This window comes from Syngnathus typhle, linkage group LG10 (assembly GCF_033458585.1).
Source record: "Syngnathus typhle isolate RoL2023-S1 ecotype Sweden linkage group LG10, RoL_Styp_1.0, whole genome shotgun sequence".
Taxonomy (NCBI): domain Eukaryota; kingdom Metazoa; phylum Chordata; class Actinopteri; order Syngnathiformes; family Syngnathidae; genus Syngnathus; species Syngnathus typhle.
The window spans coordinates 14,781,779-14,789,000 of NC_083747.1; the positions used below are offsets into that span (position 1 = coordinate 14,781,779).

At 48.9% G+C, this 7,222-nt stretch overlaps 1 long non-coding RNA gene across 1 annotated transcript; it reads left to right on the top strand.

Annotated features, from left to right (window-relative positions):
* Nucleotides 1–2,240: 2,240 nt before the first annotated feature.
* LOC133161148 (uncharacterized) lies at nucleotides 2,241–4,239 on the top strand. Its single transcript, XR_009716018.1, has 3 exons — nucleotides 2,241–2,527; nucleotides 2,818–3,432; nucleotides 3,889–4,239. It is a non-coding gene; the product is annotated as an uncharacterized LOC133161148 (long non-coding RNA).
* Nucleotides 4,240–7,222: the final 2,983 nt, after the last annotated feature.

The following is a 7,222-nucleotide window of genomic DNA, read 5'->3' on the forward strand; positions in this document are numbered from 1 at the left end:
ATCGTGGTCGCCTTGCGGGTGAGATGGGAGGTGTAAATGTCTTTCGAGGAGGGGAGTGAAGCACCAATAATCTTACCAGCCGTGTTCACTATGCGCTGGAGGGCCTTCATGTTGTAGTCAGTGCAGCTAGGACGCTCTCAATGGTGCCACGGTAAAATGTAGTCATGACGACCGGAGGAGCACACGCTCGCCTGAGTTTCCGCAGGAAATGAAATGAAAAAATGCTTAAAAAAGGCGTGTTTTTTTTTGCTTGGAACGGATTACATTTTTTCCATTATTTGTAATGAGAAAACATGCTTTGGAATTCGAACGATTCACTTCTCGAACAGCCTTCTGGAACGGATTGTGGTCGAAAACCGAGGCTCCACTGTAATTCCACGCGCCACGGTCCGGTCAGCCGATAGTTAACGTTTTCAATCTGTCCACCAATTAGACCCAGGCACGAGCTTTCAAACCTAAAGCGGAAGTTGGCAACTTCATCCGTCAGTTGGTCTGTCGAACGGGTAAACAGGTGTTGTGCTCGATTTGGTTCCCCGTGAGATTTTGTTCCCCCTGCCGCGGGAGTGCGCACGCCTCGTTTGGAAAGCGAAAAACCGATAACGTACGGCGTCAGCACTAAGATTTTTTCAATAAAAACATGAAGAACTCACGTTTGCGTCAGTCAATTTTAATTTTTAGAAAGGATTATTCTCATTTGATGTCTTTAAATTCATTCGCGTTCTGCTGTTGAAGCGGGGTGCATTCAAAGACCAGTCGGGCAGACAGAACACTCATACACTTCACCAAAAAGCAACGATATAATTACGTGAGCTCTTTGCATAAACCTCGATGCAAAGAAACTCCTCTTTTTGGGTACCATTACATGCTACAAGGAGTATGTATTACAAAGGAGACGTTATACTTAATTGTGATCATCATTCATCCATCCATTTTATTACTCAGGTATTTTCAAACCAAATTAATATTGTTGCATTCATCAATTTGCTTTGAAATGACTAAAATGACACTATAGCAATGTCTAACGTGTTCATTTAAGAAAAAGCCACACACGTTTTGTGATCAAATCTTTCATAACGAGAATGATTTGAGTGAATTGATTTCAATGAATAATTGATGAGAAATTTCAGTTCTGAAGCCTCCTTTTGTCCCAAGCAAAGTGACAGGTGGTGGGGAGGGGGGATACAAATTGTAACAGGAACTCTATAAAAAATGTCAACCAGTAAGAATTTGTGCTCCCCTCCCATTTTGAGAACGGTGAGTCCTGGACATCGACTGGCTTTTTTCTGTCTTTCTGGGGGTCTGTTCAGGTTATGTGGCAAAGTTGAACAGATTCCCTCATTCCTAGGCCAAATGACAGGGGGTGAACACATCCTCACGGTGGCCCCGTGAGGCTATGAACCCCCCCACCCACCACCCATTTTGAGAACGGTGAGTCCTGGACTCCAACTAGGGTTAGTTAGGGTTAGGGTTAGTTCCCCCCTCATTTCGAGAATGGTGAGTCCTGGACGCCAACTGTTTCTTTTTCTGTCTTCTGTCTGTTCAGGTTGTGTGATACATTTGAACAGGTTCCCTCATTCCTAGGCCAAATTACAGGGGGGGGAACTTAACCTCACGGCGGCCCCGTGAGGAAATGTTCCCCCCCCCCCCCCCTCATTTTGAGAACGGTGAGTCCTGACCTCCAACTGTTTTTTTTCTGTCTTCCTGGGGGTCTGTTCAGGTAGTGTGGCAAATTTGAATAAGTTCCCTCATTCCTAGGCCAAATTACAGGGGGGGAAACAGATCCTCACAGCAGCCTCGTGAGAATATGTCCACCCCCCCATTTTGAGAAAGGTGAGACCTGGACCTACACTGGCTTTTTTTCTGTCATCCTGGGGGTCTGTTCAGGTGGTGTGGCAAATTTGAACATCTCTGTCACGGATCGGATGGAGCAGGGCGACCAAATGCAGCTTGGACCAGGGTTTATTGGAGAAAAGAAAATCAGACTCGGCAAACTGACATGACTTAACAAAACAACTAGGGGACTAACCGACAGGGGCGTGACACAAAGGACGTGAAGACATTAAACAACAACAAGAACCAAAAATACATCAGGACAACAACAATGATCCGACGGGGCGTGAGGGGCAGACAGGACTTATATACACGACAGGTAACAAGAGGCAGGTGAGAATAATCAAACTAATCATGGGCACACAGGAGGGGAGGAGCGAGCACACAGACAGAAACCATGACAACAGACACGTAGTGGAACGGGTGTGGACGAGACGTGACAGCCTCATTTCTAGCCCAAGTTGCAGGGGGGGGGAAACACATCCTCACGGGTGCCCCGTGAGAATATGTTCCCCCTCCCCCCATTTTCAGGACGATGTGGGTGGGCTACTGCTGTCGTACTCCTGCCCACCGGGTCGCCCCAAATTAGCGGCGGGCGGCATCACTGCGCTTTGTGTTCAGCACCAAACAACTGGTGGTAGACGTGATCCGGACACAGCCGTCGATTTACTGGGAGCATGCTGCCTCGCCTAACCAGGTCAGTCGGGTTCTCGCACTACTACCGACTCCTCACTCGGTGGACAGCAGCTCTGAGTGTTATGTAATCTTCGTTCGCTTGGGCCAAACAACTTTAAAGGAGTCGCTTGGAGTGCGATGGCAGTCGCGGGTCGTCCTCATCTGACCGCAAATCGGTCTAGTCTCATGCGTTGTCCTTCACATTATTTTGCAGGGCTTTCTCATGTCCCAGTTCGCCATATTTTTGCCTTGTGTCCTCGCGCGTTCCTGCGCCTCTCTTGTGCATGTCGTTGTTCATGCTGTGTGCGGCAGATGTGTTGCAAGGCTCCTCTGCTGCACCGGGAACTGATGTGGCGCCGCGCAATTCAGGACGCGCACATGCCGGACAAGATGAAGGGCGTCCAGCGTGGCCGCAGCTCTGAGCCTGGAGGAGAAGAAGTGCAAGATCGGCCGAAACATTCGCCGTCTCGAGGCGTTGGGCGTCCTCGCGCCATGCGGGCCCATCGGGGGCATCCTTGACATGATCGTGCAGGTAAGGCGCCTGACGCCGCCCCGCCTGCTTCCTGTCGCCGACGGCGCTTCCCACCCATCACGATATCCGCGGCCAGCGTGTGCGGCGCCGGGGGGTGGAGCTCACGAAACTGGGCCAGACTCTGTGCTGCCTACTCACCAAAAGCGGCTTCCTGGGCCAGCAGGTGGACTACTATGGACATTACATTAATTCCTGTTTGGACCGGCTGACGGCCGTCGGGTAAGGCGCTCGTCAGCCGCTCCTTGGCACCCACTGGCCTTTGTCGCCTTGCAGGCGACCCGGTGATAAGAAAATGGCGCGCGAGCCAAAAAGAAAATTCCGCTTGTGAGCTACACGGCCACGCGCCTGCACGAGAAAGGCGTTCTGCTGGAGATCCAGGACCTGCCCCCCACTCAGTGAGTGTGCACGCGGTGGTTGGTTTGAAGAAATAAAACTGGTCAGCGCTAAGAGGAGCAATTTGGCCTTAGCTTTCATAAAGAAAATCAAAGACTGACTCAAAAGATGGTGCTCATCATCCGGCCAGATGCCACCAAATTGCAACGCCTGGTGGCGCTTTGGCCCCTTTTCAAAAAGAAAGCTGCTGCGTCTAATCGTACTTTTCTTACACGTTAGCATGTGGGACCCTACTGGTTGGAGACGATCGCCAGCAAGTAACGCTCCTCAAATATCATATTCATAGATAATGACATTGAAATGTCACCACGAGTTGGATAGTATGACTATTCTAAATAAATAAATAAATACAAATAGATTGCTTTTTGAGTGAATATGCACAATTGAGTCATCGCCAAATCCAACCAGAAGAGTTGAGCCTTCTCATAACGCCGCTGTCTTCTCTCTTTTGGCTGAAGGTTCAAGAATGTGGTCTTCAATATCACCAACGGCGCAGAAAAAGGAAGCTTCCTTGTCAAAGCTCGCTTCCTTGGCGTGGACATGGAAGAATTCCACATCAAATACCAGATAACACTAAGCGCGTGTGTCAGAGCCAGCCGTCAATCAATTGCTCGTGTGCCTCAAGGACCCCTCCAGGTGCAGTACGACGGTGTGGCGGTGATGAAGATGTTTGACAAAGCCAAAGTCAACTTGCTCATATTCCTCCTCAAAAAAAAGTTCTTCAACAAATGAAAAATAAACCTTGGGGAGCTTACTTTGTTTTCATCTTTCAATTGATCCACAGATAACCACCATCACTTTTGTACTGTGTACATATTTGTATCTTTCGCATTTGTTAAGAACTGTCCTGTGCGAGACAAAACATGGAAGTGTTCTTTGACAAGCACGTGTGGACAGTACAACATGCATGTGGCCATGTGGCACTCGCGTGTGCTCCTTGCGAATACCAATGTGCGCTCAGGCGACAAGCTCATCAATAGAAACCCATGCCGAAGACAAGTCAGCATCGAAAAACGTGCCTGGCCGAAGAAACGTCTTTTCAGCTGAAGTAGAAGCATAATAAGCCTTCAGTCACTTGTCGTGCCACCTTGGGAAGTAAATCAATCGATTGACCAAACGAGCGAAAAATCAATAGATTGTCAGCAAAGGAACAATAAACCTACCTTGTCTAGTGTTCTAAGTTATAGAAAATATTTTAACCTAGCAGGGGACTGCCCACTTTTTAGCCCCACCCCCTCCAGCTCAGTGGCCTTGTGGTATGAGTGTCCGCCCTGAGACTGTGAGGTCGTGGTTTCGATCCCCGGCCGAGTCATACCGAAAAGACTATAAAAGAAATGGAACGCGATGCCTCCCTGCTTGGCATTAAGGGTTGGAGGGTATGCTGTAAGGAGCTGCGCCCCACAGTTATTACTAACTATAGCTTCTACTATGGAAGCTCGTCTGAGGACGACCACTCTCACTCGCCTCCACTTACCAGCCGTTTTTGTTGTACCCAAAATAGCTAGGTTCCTCTGTTCCCGTGCAAGGTTTTTGGGGCCCTGCGGTCACATTGGAACCGTTCCTCATAACGAACCAGCGGGCCGTGTCGTCGCTATCCTCTGATTGGCCGACAGATGTTGGGCGTCAACTCTATTGCGCACGCCCGTTGCCTGCTTTCGAGTCAATCGGCCAACGTCAACTCGTTAAGCTGTAGAAACGTATTATGTTTTTCATATTGACTACCGTTTTTGTCCGTGTATAGTGCGCCCCCATGTATAATACGCACCCTAAAAATGGCATGCTGATGCTGGAAAAAAGCCTGTACCCATGTATAATACGCACCCAATTTTTATGAATTTTTTTTAAATTTTTATTTTTTTTTTAAGTCCCAATGATCGTCACACACGCAGGGAGGCAATGGGTCCCATTTTTATAGTCTTTGGTATGGTCTTAACTAGGCTGGATGTAATTTTTTTTGTTGGCGTTGATTTCTTCGACTGCCCATAAACGCACCACCGCGCTCCGTGCGCGCACGGGAAAGACGCGTGCGGACGTGAAAAAGGCGGCTCTGTATGGGAGAGACGTTGAAGAGGAATAAAAACACCCTTGGAAACCAAAACTTGCCCCTCGTCGTGACTCGGAGCCGCAACAAATGTTTCGGATTTGTGTAGGGTACATTGTGACAGACAGCAAACGAGCAGGTGATCGAGCAAGCGTCTGATACGAGAGCATTGCGGTCACATGGAGCGTGTTTGAAGTGAACAGCAGAGAAGAAAGGAACAAGGCAAAGTGTTGTGAAATAAAATATTACCTGTAATACGGATTTAGGTAGAGAACTGAACTCTCGCTCTTTATATAGCTGACGTGTCTTGCGCATCTGTAATGGCGGCCTCCGTATAATATCCGGTTTGCGTGTGTGCGCGTGTGCGTGTGTGCGCGTGTGTGCGAGCGAGAGACAGCGAGAGAGAGAGCGCGAGAGAGAACGCTCAACCGTAGCGCGCCGCCGACCGCCCAACTGCACCGCGCTGGTCGCATTATTGTGACAGAGCCGTCGCTGAAATTTAGAAGATATTTTTAAAGTCCTGATGTACTTTCTAAAATTTAAGTGGACCTCAGTGCGCACTGCGCAGGGAGCTTAATTTGGTGCGGTCGCGCAACCGCAGCGCGCCGGGCGCTCACTGTCGCATTGCTTAAAGAGCGCCTTTGTGTTTTAGGATGAACAGCAGAGACCAAAGGAACAAGGCAGTGTTGTGAAATAAAATATTACCTGTAATACGCATTTTGTTATTTGCTGATTGAAACTGCTAATTAAACTGTGAATTGAAACTAATTGGAAGAAAACAACTCTCGCTCTTTATATAGCTGACGTGTCTTGCGCAGCCGTTCTGTGCATTTTATTTCACAACACTTTGCCTTGTTCCTTTCTTCTCTGCTGTTCACTTCAAACACGCTCCATGCGACCGCAATGCTCTCGTGCAGTGCTTCTCAAATAGTGGGGCATTAACTCAGCATTAAGGGTTGGAATTGGGGGGTTAGAGCACCAAATGATTCCCGAGCGCGGCACCGCTGCTGCTCACTGCTCCCCTCTCCGCCAGGGGATGGATCAAAATCACACGGGGATGGGTTAAATCAGTGCTTCTCAAATAGTGGGGCGCGCCCCCCTTGGGGGGCGCGGTGCTATTCCTGGGGGGGCGCGTGTGACCCTGGGGAACAGGCTTTTTTTTTGGCAGTACTAGAATAAAGTGTAATTGCGCGTTTACTACAGCAGGGGGCAGTGGCGCTCTCGTTGTTACTTCTGTCACGTTTGCGACAGTGCAACATTTTACGACTTACAAGACAAGTTAGGATAGTCACGGTGGGGAGGGGGGGCGCGAATAGATTTCTTCTTGCTAGGGGGGGGGCGTAACAGAAAATAATTGAGAAGCACTGCTCTCGTGTCAGACGCTTGCTCGATCACCTGCTCGTTTGCTGTCTGTCACAATGTACCCTACACAAATCCGAAACATTTGTTGCGGCTCCGAGTCACGACGAGGGGCAAGTTTTGGTTTCCAAGGGTGTTTTTATTCCTCTTCAACGTCTCTCCCATACAGAGCCGCCTTTTTCACGTCCGCACGCGTCTTTCCCGTGCGCGCACGGAGCGCGGTGGTGCGTTTACGGGCAGTCGGAGAAATCAACGCCAACATAAAAAATTACATCCAGCCTAGTTAAGACCATACCAAAGACTATAAAAATGGGACCCATTGCCTCCCTGCGTGTGTGACGATCATTGGGACTTAAAAAAAAAAAAAAAAAAAAAAAAAAATTGTAGCCATG